Below are 15668 nucleotides of genomic sequence, written 5' to 3' on the forward strand. Positions count from 1 at the left end.
CCCTCTTTCTGGGCCTGCTCCATAGGACAGTTCCTGGTCCTACCAGTCCTACCAAGGAAATGATGCTAGTTCTATTCCTTCTTTAAAAAGGCTTTTCTCTGACCTACATAATAGGAAGAAAAAATGAAAATGAAACACACACACACACACACACACACACACACACACACACACATATTCCCAAGTCCATAAGTGAACAGAAGAGGCTGTATTTGTATAATTCTATCTGAAAAAAAACTACAGCTGTCATTTTGGTAAATACAAAGAATGAGATGGCCAGATAATAGGATATCAGCTACATATGTGTGTGTCTATGTATCTATATGCATACATGTATGTGTATATGTAATCACTGAGGACTGTTAATACTATTAGAGCATACTAGGAAATGGACTGTGTCTAATTTAAACTTTGTATTTCTCTCCAGGACAATGTCTTACACAGAGTAAGTGCATAATAATGTTAATGAATGAATTTATAACTTTTGAATTTAGATTTTTTTACTCCAACATAGATTCAGAGGTGGGAGAACAGTTAACTCAATGTCAAGTAAAGTTCCATTTCAACTTTTCTGAGGGAAATTCTGATAATTAAACACTAGGATACTAAGTCCAAATTGTTTAAACGCCACCTCATGCTGTCATCACAAGGAGGTCCAAAAAACTATAGTTTAACTTATCTCTTTAAATATTATAACTTTTGGTAAGTAATCAGTTGCCTTCAGCAACTGAATTGGCAGGAACCTCACAAGATTTCACACTAAGGTCCTTAACCTGGGATCTGTGAACTTTAAAAAACATATTGATAAGTATATTTCAGTATAACTGGTTTTCTTTGCAGTTCTATGTATTTTCATAGTAAAGTATTTATTCTGACAAGTCCATGAACTTCATCAAACTACGAGAGGGGTCTATGATTAAAAAACATTTTTTTTTTAAATTAAGATCCCTGCTCTAGTAAGTATGGCACAAGAAGGTTAAAAATATACCCTACTCTAGCAAACCAAGGTCGTTATCTATGTCTAACACCTAATATAAACAAACTATACTTGAGGAAAAGAGAAACATGAAGATAAACAGAAGAAAAGCAGAAAAAGGAAAACCAGAAGCATAAAGACAGGAAGAAAAAAAGAAATCCAAGGTTCTTCCTCTTTACTTATATACTCTACATGCCAGTACGCTACTTCTCCAAATTTCTAATAAGACTAGAGATTAGAAAGAAGAGATAAGGCCTGCATTAAAAGCCAGTATTATCTCTCAATTTATCTATTTCAACCTGCTTTGGGGCCAATAATTTATTAATTTCTGCATTTAATTTCTGGAAAGTCTGGATTACTTCCAGAGATGGAAATTCTTAGAAAAATAAAGAACACTACTGTTCTTTCTATTCCCATGCATCCATTTATTCAGTCAATATTTATTAAATACCCATTACATGTTATAATGCATTACCACCTTAACCCCTTGGTAATCTTTCAAGAGTTTGAAAATCCTATCTTATCTATGTTCTCCCCAACAAGCAGTTTATAACAAGTTCAAAGTCATTTTGGTGACCACAAGGAATAAGATAGATGATAATCAGATAAGATATCAGCTACATATGTACATACATATATTTGTATATGTATGTATATATCACTCACTCATCACCACAGGGCTTTGAGATAGATAGAAATGGTAAAATGATGAACCTAAATTGGATTTAAGTGAGGCAAAGTTGCACGAAGTCTTCAGCCTCACTCTCTCTTCCAGAGTCATCACTGTCCAGTGGCAGGACAGTCAAGATGACTGGTGATTACTCAAGATTCAGTGGATGACTTAGGGGTCTTTGAGGTCTAAACAAGCTCTAAGTGCTCCACAGCATCTACTTCCCTTGCCTTCATGGACTTAAGAACAAATTGTTCTAATCCACCCATTCCATTAGGAAAGTCTTCATGTACTTGGGATAGGATCCCCCAAAAAAAACTTACTGTAAGGTTTAAGACTCCTTGGTTATCCTCAATCTGGTTTAGCCAGTCTACCAAAATAGTTTACATTGGGCATGCTACAGCTTCTTACAGCCACAGGTGAAAGTTAGGTGGATCAGGTAAACACCAAATGTGGAAAGCAACCTTGTAAAGGGCTCAGCACCCTCACTCTCAAGGTACTAGTCTTCCCTGAACTCGACCTATTAAAAGCATTGGCTGGTACATCAGCCAAAATTAAGAAATTTGAATTCTAGTGTCTTTTCTGTTATCTATTATTTAAATTACTTAAATTTCTTGGGCCTCAGTTTTTTGTTTGTGAAATGAAAGAACTGAATTATCAATAAAGCTGCTTTGAACTCTAACTTTCTATGATTTTAAATCTATAATCTAAATAACTAGATTTTGAAAATACAACTAGGAGAAACTTTTTCCTTTTTCTTCCTCCAATCCAGACAGAACCTAACTCTAAAACATCTGACTTTACAAATGGTCCATCAGGGCAAGTAACAATGTTCCTGCACTATCTCCTCTCTATGATTCTGGAGGCCTTGATTTTGAGACTTGTTTTGATTTTTTTAATGGAGTTTTCAAAGCATTTCTGGGTTCATATGTAGAGAAAAGGGAAAGGCTATGAAAAGCAGGAATAACTTTTACTGCCTGAAATTCCATCAATTAGAAATTCATCTGAGTATTTAAGTCTACTCTCTTTTAAAGATGCAAATGAGTTTAGGAATGTCAAAAACTATGTCATTCACACTTTACTGTAAATTAGTGCAATCAGATTCTGTTCCTCTTAGCTTAGATCATCCACACTAAGGGGATAGGAAATTCAATTAGGAGAAAGTGAGATAGGAAATCTGGGGGCATGGAACACTTTGGGAGAAAAAGGTGGTGAAAAATCTTGTTCATGTAATTAGAAAGAGTTGTGTTTGAATCCAACCTTTGTTACATATAGATGGACCTATGTAACAGTCATTTGACATCTCTGAACTTCTATTTTTTCAAAGAGGAGATAATTTTGCCAGCTACCTCAGAGGAGTATAGTGAAGCTCAATGGAGGTGATATAAGTACAGCACTATATATATATATATATATATATATATATATATATATATATACATAACTATATCGGTGATTTTGTAGAAAAAATCAATAAGCATTTATTAAGCACATTCCATATTTCAGATACCATACTAAACTCTGGAGAGGAAAAAAAAGGCAAATGACAGTCCCTTCCTTTAAAGTGCTGACAATCTAATGGAAGAGCACTTTAGGGGAATCAAGGCAAGCTTGAGTGAAATGATGCAGCTCTAGATTAGTACTGATTAGAGACCTAGAGTCTCAATGCTTAGAGAGACAGAAACTGTGAGGTCGGAAAAGAGCACAAATATAATCCTAAAGATAAATTTCACCTGTATCAAAATTTTGCCTGGAGTTAATCCTAAACCCAGAAAAGGTATATAATTATTTTTTATTTCCCTCTTCCTTCCTCTCTCAATGTGCAACCTCTTGCTCCCAAGACTAATAACTCAGTTTAGGATTATTATAACTATAGTTCAGCAACACTATGAAATGAATGACATAGAGTTTGCCTGAGAAACTTATCACCAATTATAACAGAATTTCCATGGAAAAGGGTACTCCAAATTTCAAACAACTGATTTATTTACAAATGAAGTTTTTAGCCTATAATCTTATCATACATTGGGATTGAACTATATTTGTTTTAAGTTCGGGGTCAAAGATTGAGAAATAATAATAATTCATATAGAGCTTTAAGAATTGACATTTTACATATATTATTTATTGTGATCTTCACAGCAATCCTGTTAAACCTCACAACAATGCCATGAAAACTGGAAAGATGAGCTTATTTATAGTGCATTCCCCTTTCTAAACTTTTCTCCTATTTTGTGCATTAAAAATACCTCCCAAATACCTTCTTGTTCACTGTTCCAAATCTACTCTCAACTTGAGTTCTCCTTTTCAGGAAGGATATGATGAACTAGTTCACACCAAAGTATGAACAATTGGTATAATCTATTGTATTATATCTCACTTGAATTGCAATAAGAAACAAAACCTTTAACCCAAGAGAATGACCTTAATGGTATAATTTCAAACATAGATAATAACTGGTTCACAAGATTATAGGATCATAAATAAGGCCATTTTACTATTTGATAATGTTATTGATATCAAATTACAACCCTGTGATTCTGTTTAAGATAATAAGAAAAAATTGAAATGCATTATGAGAAATGCTTACTCTGAAAGATAAAGGAGATTGATGAAGTTTTCCTGGATACTGATATAGAGATACTTTCAGAATAATTTTAAGAATTCCATCCACCATAATCAGGACATCCCTGAGCTGTATCTTTATTAAATGTATATTCTTTATAATTTTGGCCATCATTACTTTAGTATCAGGCAGCTGGTCACAAAGGTCTAACAGTCCTTTATTGGAACTTAATAATCTTGCTTATGAAATTAAAAAATCACAGATGAAAAGCAGGAAGAAATCTCAAAGGTCACCTGGTTCAAATATCTCATTTTACAGATGAGAAAAGTAAGGCCCCAGGAACTCAAATAACTTGTCCAAAAGCACAAAAAACAGCTACCAAAAGTTCCCAGCTCTTGGAATACAAGCCTACAAACTCCAAAGCCCTACTGTGCTGAAAGACATTTGTATCACTTGAAAATTTGCAATGCATTTTACATATGTTATTTTATTTGAGTCTCCCTAGAATCCTGGGAAGTAGATTTTATTATCCTGTTTTTAAGATGAGAATATTGGGATTCAGGGAAATTATATGAATTGTGCATGATCACATAAGTAATAGATTTGATACAATACTTAAATCCAATCTGAAGCTGACCAAGTCCTGTTAGCTTCCAGTGTCCTCAACTTTAGCCCTCTTCTTTTCTTTCATTTTATGACTTATACATGATATCACCAATTTTAATGTGTTAAATCATCATATCTGTGTTAGTGATTTCCAATTCTATATATTCATTCCTATCTCTTTTCTACCCTGTTATCCCATCTTACCAACTGCCTTACCATCTCCATATGGTAATCTGCTATAGAATGGCAATTTCACACAGTGGTTAGAGTACTGGACTTAGAAACAGTGAGGTTTAGGTTCAAATATTGTTTCTAGTGTTAACTATCTGTATGCCTCCAAGAAATAATTTAATCTCTCTAGACCTCATTTTCCTTACATATAAAATGAGGAATTTGGGAAGATAGGTTTCAAGATCTAAATCTGTTCTCCAAAGACCTCAAAATCAACAAATATAAAATAGAATTCATTATCTTTTCCCCCCAAAAAAACCATCTATGCTCAAATATCATGATTTCTATTGAGGATACCATCATCCTTCCAAGCATCTGGGCTCATAACCTTGAAGATAACTTTGGTTCTTTTTTTTCCTTCCCTCATCATAGTTTCCAAGTTGATTTCAAATCCACACTTTTCATAATAATCATCTTGCTTTCACTTACATAGCTAGCATTTTAATTCAAGCTTTCATCCCCTTTTCATGAACTTTATCCGAGCTTCCTAGCTTTCTCCCTTCTTCCAAGCTTTTTTCTCCTCCTATGGTAAGAAGCACCTTTTATTTTTTTTTTACTTGGGGAAAGGAGAGAGATCAATAGATCTTTATGGGCAGCTCTTTTTCCACTAGTTGAGCAGCCTATGGATAAATTAGTTATGAGAGAAAATATTAATCTTTACCAAATTCCACACAGCTACCAAAATAATCTTTCTAAAACAAGAAATCTGTTTATATAAAACTCATATTAAAATATCTCCCTATTGATAGAGTAAAAAATATAAACTACTCTAGCTAGCATTTAAAACTTTGTACAATATGGCCTCCACTCTTTCATATTTCATAATACTCCCTTTCCCATGCTTTCTGTCAAAGTCAAACTATGTATCTGGTCGTTCCCCAACTATTTCATCTACTGCCCCCAGGCCTTTGCTTAGGTGGTCCATTGGATATGGAATGCACTCCCACCTCACCTCCACTTCTTAGCATGTCTAACTTCCTTCAAAACATAGCATTGATGGCCACTTCTATGTAGGCTTTTTCTGATCCTTCACAATTACCACCAGTTATTAATACCTTTTCCCTTTTGAAATTATTTGTATAAGTAATTTTATGTATACTTTGTATTTACTTAGCTATGCGTATGTTGTATTTCCATATAGAATGTAAACTCCTTGAGGGAAAAACTGTCTTGTCTTTTTTCTTTTTATCCTTAGAGTCTATTACAATGTCTTACACATAAAAGGCACTTAATGTTTGTCAACTAAAATGGAGATCTGCCTTTTTGCATATATTGTATTACATGCAAATGTATTCGGTATGATACATTGTCTCATAGACAGATGACAAAGCAGAAAGATTTGGTATGGGAGGTGGAAAGAGGGAAGGAAGAGACCTTTGTAAAGTCAATCCAACTTTTGTGTCATTTTTTTAGATGGCTAGGTTAAGAACTTTAGATAAAGTGGAATTGCATTTGGGAAGAAGGGAATGAGATTTGAGAAGTATTCCAAAGACAGATGAGCTAACCAGAAAATTACTCACAAAACTCATAAAACCTTTCTTTACTCATAAAACTACTTTTTTGTTCAAATAATACACAAGTTAAAATGATTTTCTCTCCCTCAATCTTTTTGTATTCCTAACCAATTACAAAAACATTGCTACTGCCATGGGGTTTTTATGAACTTTCTTGAGCTGTACCTCTCCCTGACCCTAGGGACTACTCAAGCTAGTTCCAGAAATCAAGTCAAGTTTTTATAGTTCCTCATCATAAAAGTTTAATTTCATATGCATCTTATGGTAAGAAGTACCTTTTTTAAAATTTGGGTGAAGGAGAATAGAAGAGGGATCAACAAATTTTTATAGACAGCACTTTTTCCACTACTTGAGCAGGTTATGGATAGACTAATTATAGGAAAGGAAATCTTAATCTTTACCAAATTCCTATACTTGGTGACTTAAATAATGCTTCACATAGTAGAGTACCTTTTAGTTTGTAAATTGCTTTCACATGTGTGTTTTCACTTAATCCATGAGGCACTCTAAAATGAGGCAGTTGCACAAAATTATTTCTAAGATTTCTTCTGTTCTAAGTCCTGTGTTGTAAATCTAGGTGTTTTTTGTTCAATCAGTCCGTTGCATGAGGATCTCCATACTCCATGGACTTTGCCCATGGGGTTTTATTGGCAAAAATTTTGAAATGATTTATCATTTTTTTCCTTCGGTATGTCCCCATTTTATAGATTAGGACTGAGGCAAATGCAGGTTAATTGACTTGACCAACATCACATAGCTAATAAATGTCTAAGGCCAAACAAACTGAAATCTTCCTGACTCTAGGCTTGGGGATCTATCCCCTAAGTTACCTAACTGCCCTAAGTGTTACATATACTCATTTTACAGAGGAGAAACTGAGGCTCAAGGAATTAAATGGCTTGCTGAAGGTCACTTGGTATGTGGCAAGACCAAAGGTTGATAGGTTTAGAACTAAAGAGGTCATTAATCCCAACCCAGACATTTAGCAGATGGGGAAACTGAGGCACAGAGAGGTAAATTGACTTGTCCAATATCATACAGCAATAAGTATGTGTCTGAAGTTCTCAAATCCTTTTGAACCTCTTCTGATAGTGAACCTAGTGATTTTTCCATTGCCTTTTTGCTTGCTGTCTCCTTAACTTCCTATTTTGAAGTTAGGAATTATTTTTAACAAGCTATTCCTTTATAAGGAGTATAGGAGTGTAGGAGCTCAAAACTAAAAAGGGAAAAAAAGTAATTAGAGAAAAAATAAAAACTTAACTGACCTTAAAAATAAGGTCAGTGGGTCTGAACCCAACAACATATGCTTCATATAGTTTCTTTCTCTACTTAATTAATCTCTCTACTCTTATTAGACATTAACTCTAGTCTGATGTTAATTATTAAAGGTTACTGGAATATAACAATAAGAATATTTAAAATCATCTTCAATAAGCAGTGTGCTTTAGAATACTGTACTTAAAATTAGGATTTCCCCAGTTCAAACTTTACCTCAGATGGTATTATATGGCAACCCCAAGAAAGCTAATGCTATTCTAGGCTACATCAAGGAACATAATATTCAAAATTAGAAAAGTGATAGTGGGTATTGAACTTTGTCTTGATTATATTAGAGATGGAACATCACATTCAGCCCTAGACATCTCAAAGAATGTTAAGAACTTAAAGAACATCCAGAGAAGAACAATCAGAACCTCAGTCATTGAATTCAGGACATGTAAGTATTAATTAAAGGAACTGAGGATGTTTAGCTTGATAAAATCCAACAAAAAGGAAAAAAATTGAACAAGGATTGAGATTATCTCCATGTCTTTGTAGAGCTTTCATGTGGAGGTTAACCACAGAAGTCAGAACTAAATGCAGTGAAAGTTGCAAAAAGGCAAATTTGAGTTTAATGTTAGGAAAAAACTCCTTAAAAATTTCATTAATAATTATGATGACAATGATGATGTTAAAGCAAAGAAGTATTAACTATGTCGCTTTTATAGCTATATAAAAGGTATGAATTTCACCCTTATCTGAGAAATTCAGCAAATCAATCAAAAATTATTGAATGATTACCTGTTTTATATAATTATTTCTATCTGTATCCATATTATACCTAACGTAGGGGATGCTTAATAAGTTTTTGTTTAATGAAGGAATAACAATCTGTAGAAATCCTTACTTTAAACAAAGAACAGGTACAAAAATTTATCATTTAATAAAACACACAGATTAGAAGGTTGGTAAAAGCTAGAGTTGTAAGAAACTTCAGATGCCATCTTGAACAACTCCAAATTTTACAGATGAGTAGATTGATGTCCAGAGAGGCTAAATGATTTACTTCAGGATACACAAGTCAATGGTAGAATTGAGTCTAGAATCAAAGAGTTATTGGGATAGTAAGCATAATATTCTTTTTTAATATACCACATTGCCTTTTAAAGAGCAAATGCCTCTGATGGATTTTTAAAAGTGTTGATATATTGAAGTCATTTTCCAGTTATGGAAGAGGAGAGATTAGAATTCCTCTGACTCCAAAAGACAGAACTTAGAAGCATTGTTGTTGGTATTATTCAGTCATTTCAGATGTACCCGACTTTTCATGATCCCATTTGGGGCTTTCTTGGCAAAGTTACTGGAGTGGTTTGCCATTTCTTTCTCCAGCTCATTTTACAGATGAAGAAATTGAGGCAAACAGGGTTAAGTGTCTTCTCTAAGATCATACAGCTAATAAGGATCTGAGATTAATTTGAACTCAGGCCTTCCTGACTTCAGACTGGCACTCTATCCCTTACATCATTTAATTCCCCTAAGATAGAAGCTGAAAAGAGACCAATTTCAGCAAGAGGTAAGAAGACATTTTTTCAACAATTAAAGCCACCTAATGTAGAAATAAATTGGTTGTATTGGAAAGTCATTGAGGTCTCTTCTCAATCCTCAAATTCTATTATAACTTAGTTTTCAGAAACACAAATCAAACAAACACATCTATCACACAAAACAGGGTATACTTGAAACCATTGTCATAACAGCTAATAGTTTTTATTCTTTCCTGCTTTGGGTAACTTAAGTAATTCTGAATTCCAAATGCCCTTTTCCCCTTATACATTTCAGTATTAATAATTCACACAATCTCAAGATGCTTTCACTGGCAGACTTCATTCAGTTTATTCCCCCACCCCATTCCTACTTCATGTTAAAGATTGAAGAAACTATGGTCCCAGAATGGGCAAATAACTTCCCTAAAATCAGCCACCCCACCAATAAATGTAAGAATCAGTATTTGATTCCCCAGACATCTACTATTTCTGGAAGATCGGCTTTATTAGCACCAAATATCTTGACTTTCCTAGAATGCCTTAAGAATCTTGAATTAGTTAAAGTCAAATGTTAGTGTCCAAAGCCAAGTTAAAATAACTTTTGGATTATATGTTCACTAAATTTCAAACTGCAGAAATGTTTTACCCTTCTTTTCTGTCCTGTTTTTCATTCTAATCCTATTCAGCATGTGATATAGTGCTAGAAAGACAGTAAGTGGTCAATAAATATTTATGTATTTATTTATTGGCTAATTGATATTCTGTGTTGCTTACTCTAAACCACCACCAATCCTGCTATCTGCTGTGGCCTCCCTGTCCCTCTCTTCCATTGGTACAATGAATGAATAACTTACTGTACTTTTTAAAAAATACATATCTGGTACATTGAGATTAAGTCATCCAAATCCTCTTAAATTTATATAATTTTATTTAATAATTATACTTTAACATTTGAACATTTAAATAAATGGTAAACTATGTATCTAAGTAAATCCCATATTTTCTCAATGGTTCTTTGGAACCCATCATTCGTGGGCAAGCCCTGAGAATATTGAATAACAGAAGAAATAAATGATGATCCTAATGAAAACCACATTCTGATTCCTGCTTTCCTGCTTGTGCAATTCCATATAAGAATTATAGAAGCCAAAAAAGCAACGTGCACATTAGCTGTGGGTTGCTCAATTACATACACATAGCCTTGTAGGTCATGTGACTGTTTCCATCTTCTTTGTTAAACTAATAGTTCCTCAGATCCCCGTGAGGCTTCTTTAAAAGAAAAAAAAAGTATCAAGTTTCTGTGTCTATAGGCTAAAAAACTAATTTGCAAAACGGAATGAAACCTAAAGCACTTTAGGTGATGGAAAATATCTACTGTTTAAAAAATTTAAAAAGCAAAACTACAGGTAACTAAGCTGATCTACATGGACAATATTATCCTCCTCCTCATAGGAACATACAGCTGTACTTTCTGAATAGACCCTCCTTTTTAAATGACATGGTTGCAAGCCTAAGAATGGAAATCAAGTCAGCTATTATTTGAAGGGAATAGAGGCAGTTTATTCATGACTTTCCAGAACCTCAGCAATAAGAGTATGTGCTCTCCTGCTCTCTTATTTCATTTTGTTATAAAGCAGTCAAAGATTTATAGTGAGGCTGAATGCAGAATAGTCAGGCTATACGCCGCTGGGTATTCTGGCAAAACCTGTCAAATGACTTAGATTTTTAAAAATTCACTTTTCTAAACAAGGGTTTCTTTCCCTTTCCCCAAAAAAGGTTCAGTGAAACTTTCCGTGGGAAAAATCATTTTTATAATTCCTTTCTCATAAGGAAAATCAAGCTTTCTTTATCTTTTGTGATGCTCTTTAGTTTTACAAAGAGGCAATATAATACAGTGTTTGGTAGGGACGGGATGAAGACCAGAAAAAAGAAAGGGGAGGGATATGCTGGTCTTAAGCAGAGGATCTGAGTTCTGCTTTTTCTCTCTGCCACTTACTAATTGTCTTATCCCCAGTATTCTGAAAAATGGGATAATAGTTATGTTCTTTTCCTCCACAATTTACCCTGATTCATCCCACCTCACAAAGTTGAGAGAAGAATCTTATATAGGATATCCTAAAAGTCTTAATGCAGATTTAAGCTTAAATAGTTTAAAAATGTTCCACATAATAAAAATATAGGTGAAATTGCTTTGAAAAGTTACAAATCACTATACAAGGAGAAAATGGAGTTTTTTTGTTTTTGTTTTTGCTCATTATTATACTCTCAACATACCTGCCATTTAGATTTTTTAAAATATTGAGAAGTTTTCTGGGAATAATTATTAGATCCTTATTGTCAAACTCTCATTCAGATCAATACCATTGCTTTCAGAACCATAAATTTAAAGTCATAAAGACTAGATGGTCTACTCCTTCAATTTTACAGATGAGAAAACTGAAGCTTAGAGAATTTAACCAACTTGTCCAAGATCACACAGGTAGTAAGTAACGTAGGCAACACTTGAATTCAGGTCTCCAACAACAAAGTCAGTGCTCTTCCCATTATTCCACTATCTCCCAAAAACTTCTGAGACTAAACTAAATCAGTCACTTTGTATGGAGTCCAGAAGGACAGACAATTTATATAGCAAAGCCAACTCCATGGAAAAGAATGTTATAAGAAGTTCTAACAAAGATTGAAATTTGGCCATTCAAACTAAGTAATCCTGAATAACTTTTTGTTCTTTTCTAGTTATAGACTTTTATTTCTGAATCTACTAGTCAATAGGATTTTCCTGTGAGTTCAAACTTGGGGAGAGGGACAGAGGGAAGATGCATTTTGCATAAAAATAAATACTTGGCCATAGTTTGCTATGTTGATCATTAATCTGATATAGGAAATATACTTGTAGATTCTTCTATTTGCCTATTTACTAGATCCTGAAAAGGTCTGTGATCTTAATTTCAGCAAAACTGCTACTGACATCAATTGACTCAAAAAAGTTGCAAAATCAGGGCTATTATCTCGTGTTTATAACAAGTCTGTTACCATAGTAATAACTGTGATGTCACAAATTCAGCACCACAGGCCAAATTCTGGCTCTGAGTAGAAGGGGAAAAAGAATAAAAAGATAGATATAAACATATGTGGCTCAAATAGGGTCAGTACTTATCAGAATCACAAAAGGGCAGAGAGTTCCCCCTTATCCCAGGCAAGGAGGGTGAAGAGTGAAGGAAAGATGGCAAGATTCAGCCTGAGGATCTGTTCCACAGCCACAAAAATGACCAATATTCAACCCTTCCTCATGCAGCTGTGCATGAAAGACAGTAAAAATCAGAGAGAACATAATATCTGCGTGTTCCCAATCATGACTATTCCACTGGGCCAATGGTTTGCCAAAGGCAGTGGATTTGAGCCAGAGCAAAAACTACATTCTAAGGAGTAAAATTTTGCCCATATAAATCCCACTGGCCCCCTTAGAAGACATAGCTTATCTCACAAGAGCAGCACATCCTTTATAATATAGCCAGTGTTTGATTCCCATTGATTCACCACAGGATCAGGCCTTTGGGGTGTGAGAGAGAAAGGGGGAAGATCCTTCAGATATAGACATGTAGACATAGACACATAATCATCAGAGAGTGTGGAAATATTGCAATAGGCATTGTTATCCTTTTGCTCAGGGTGGAAATTTCATAAGACCTTGTGAGCTTAGTTAAAACATTATCCCAGAGTTAATTTGTACTGAAACTTAAAAAAAAAAAAAAAAGATCAATTAAGCTCCAGGACAATAATTATATTATTAGAAGACCAAATATTTTCCTCATTCCTTTTTCCTTACCTTGAAAGGTAATAATAGGGAGAGAAAGATGTTGCTTTAAAAAAGAAAAAAATTGTGTTGGATATTCTGTTTCTCCCAGCCTATCAGAATACCTACATTCCATTAGAGGCCTCAGTCCCTTTGCATATTCATCATATGAACTGATGTTAAATGGGTGTTGTGTGCCTGAATTCCATGTGGCTTGCTAGGCAGGAAACATTGGAGCAAATTTTCTGGCATATAGCACCCAAGTGAGCCTCAACTCAGTTCATTTTTAAGTTCCCTTTTGCTCCCATGAGACACTGCAGACCAATCAATTTGCATTTTGATGTACAACTTTCTTTATGCACAGCCTATGTATGGGATATCTGTTGGTAGGTATGGGAAGAAGGATTAGAGACTTAAGCAAAAGAGAGGAAAAGCTGTTTTTTAAAAAATTGTTATTATTGGAGCCACTTATCTAAACCACTGTACACATGTTCAAAAACAAGTTCTAATTTTAGAAAATTAACCATTCTTTACTCCATCCTCTCTTACCCCACTTGGCCTGTTCACAGTAGATTTTTTGGTCTCTCTTAAGAAGGAATTTCACTCCACAAGCAGCCAAAAGAGAAAATGGGCAGAGAAGAATTAACTGTTACCTTAAGTACGAATGACTTTATTTTTTAAACTAATATTCCTACCAAGTCCAGACTTGTGATTTGATAAAGAGCATAATGAAGTGAGGGGTGCACTTGGCATCAGAAAGACCAGGGCTTGAAACTTGCCTCTAATACTTTTGAGCTTTGACACTAAATAACTGACAACCTCTATGAATCTTAGTTTCTTCATCTGTAAAATGGGGATATTAAGTAGCACCTGTCCTATAGGTTTGTTGTGAAGACCAAATAGACATATGCATGTAAAATGCTTTTATACTACATAAATATAAAATATTATTATAATGCCATCAAGGATGTGAACTCCTAGTGTAGAAATTCCCTCCAACCCATGCAAATTAACAACTCATCATTCCCAGTCTTAAAGCATTATCTGGGGCATCAACAAGTTAAATTACTTACTCGTCTTCAGACAAGAATGATTTTTTTTTAAAGTTTGATGGTAAATGGATTTCGAGTATATCTATTTTAAAAGATCCTCAGTACCTAAGCTCCTCTTAACACCAATATGAAATACTGTACAAACAATCAAAGTATCTATTTTTTGCATCTATCTGAGGCACTGGTGTCAGCATAAAAAGAATCTTGCCTATACCCTACACTTGCATTGGTCATTCAGGAAAATTCATTCAAACAGCTCACTGCATTCTTTTGTTCTCTAGTAAAATTGTAATGACCACTTTTAGGACATAGAAAAATATTGTCACATGAACTCTTATGACACATATACCCCTGGCATTGTATATCAATAAATATTTATTGATATACAATAGACCACCAATGTACCCAATGTAGCAATAATACAGTTCACCTTAATCCTAAAATTTATAGTATACTATGTTCATTATCACATAGAGTAGGGATTCTTAACCTCTAATCCTTAGACCTAGAGAGGGTAGATTTATAGATTTCAGAGGTCCATGAGCTTGAATGGAGACAAAAAATATATCTTTATTTTAATATAATGGGTTTCCTTTATAATCTTATGTATTTTATTTTGAAATATTGTTCTAAGAAAGGGTCCATAGGTTTCATCAGGCTGCCAAAATGGTCTGTAAAACAAAAAAATATTTAGAACCCCATACATAGTATTTCTCTTTGTAAAACATGTCTGCCACCTTCTTTATAACAAAGGTTCTTCATATAACTGAATATGGAGGGTCAAAACATCATGACATTATCAGGAAATCTTTAATTTGTATATTTATTTTATATATCTATATGCCTGAGATCACATTAAAAAATGTCTGGGGGGGGCGGGGGCAGCTAGTTGGTGTAGTGGATAGAGCACCAGCCCTGAAGTCAAGAGGAAGTAAGTTCAAATTTGGCCTCAGTCACTTAACACTTCCTGGCTGTGAGATTTTGGGCAAGTCACTTAACCCCAATTGCCTCAGCAAACAAAACAAAACAAAACAAAACAAAAAAAGTTTCAGATGAAAGGTGACTCAGGTCATAAGTGGGAAAAGTTTAAGAAACCCTGCTTAACGAGACTGAATAATCATGCTAAATCTACAATTCCAGTGCTTAATTTTAATGTGAAAATTTTCTGGAAATGTAAAATATTTGAGAATATGAAAGATCTTTATTAAAACAACGAAATCAAAAGTGCTTTCCAAGAATTAAGTAGATCACTATTAAGAACCTAAATGTCATGATCTGACTTTGGGTAGATTTAAAGGAAAAAGACCTGGTCCCAAATCAACAGGTCCTATATATTCCTTTATGCAGATAAATATATAGACTATAGACCCTTAGGGGGCAAATACTTCCTTGCTCTGTGGCTAGTTATCTCCATTTGGTTCTTTCTCAAAACTGAATGTTTTGTACATCCTGTTTCAAA

General features: G+C 34.2%; 1 protein-coding gene across 2 annotated transcripts in view; it reads right to left on the reverse strand.

Annotated features, from left to right (window-relative positions):
- SOBP (sine oculis binding protein homolog) overlaps positions 1-15668 on the reverse strand; it is a 218910-nt gene that overhangs the window by 173946 nt on the left and 29296 nt on the right. The window lies entirely within an intron of this gene.

The sequence above is a fragment of the Sminthopsis crassicaudata genome, chromosome 4 (genome assembly GCF_048593235.1).
Source record: "Sminthopsis crassicaudata isolate SCR6 chromosome 4, ASM4859323v1, whole genome shotgun sequence".
Classification (NCBI taxonomy): domain Eukaryota; kingdom Metazoa; phylum Chordata; class Mammalia; order Dasyuromorphia; family Dasyuridae; genus Sminthopsis; species Sminthopsis crassicaudata.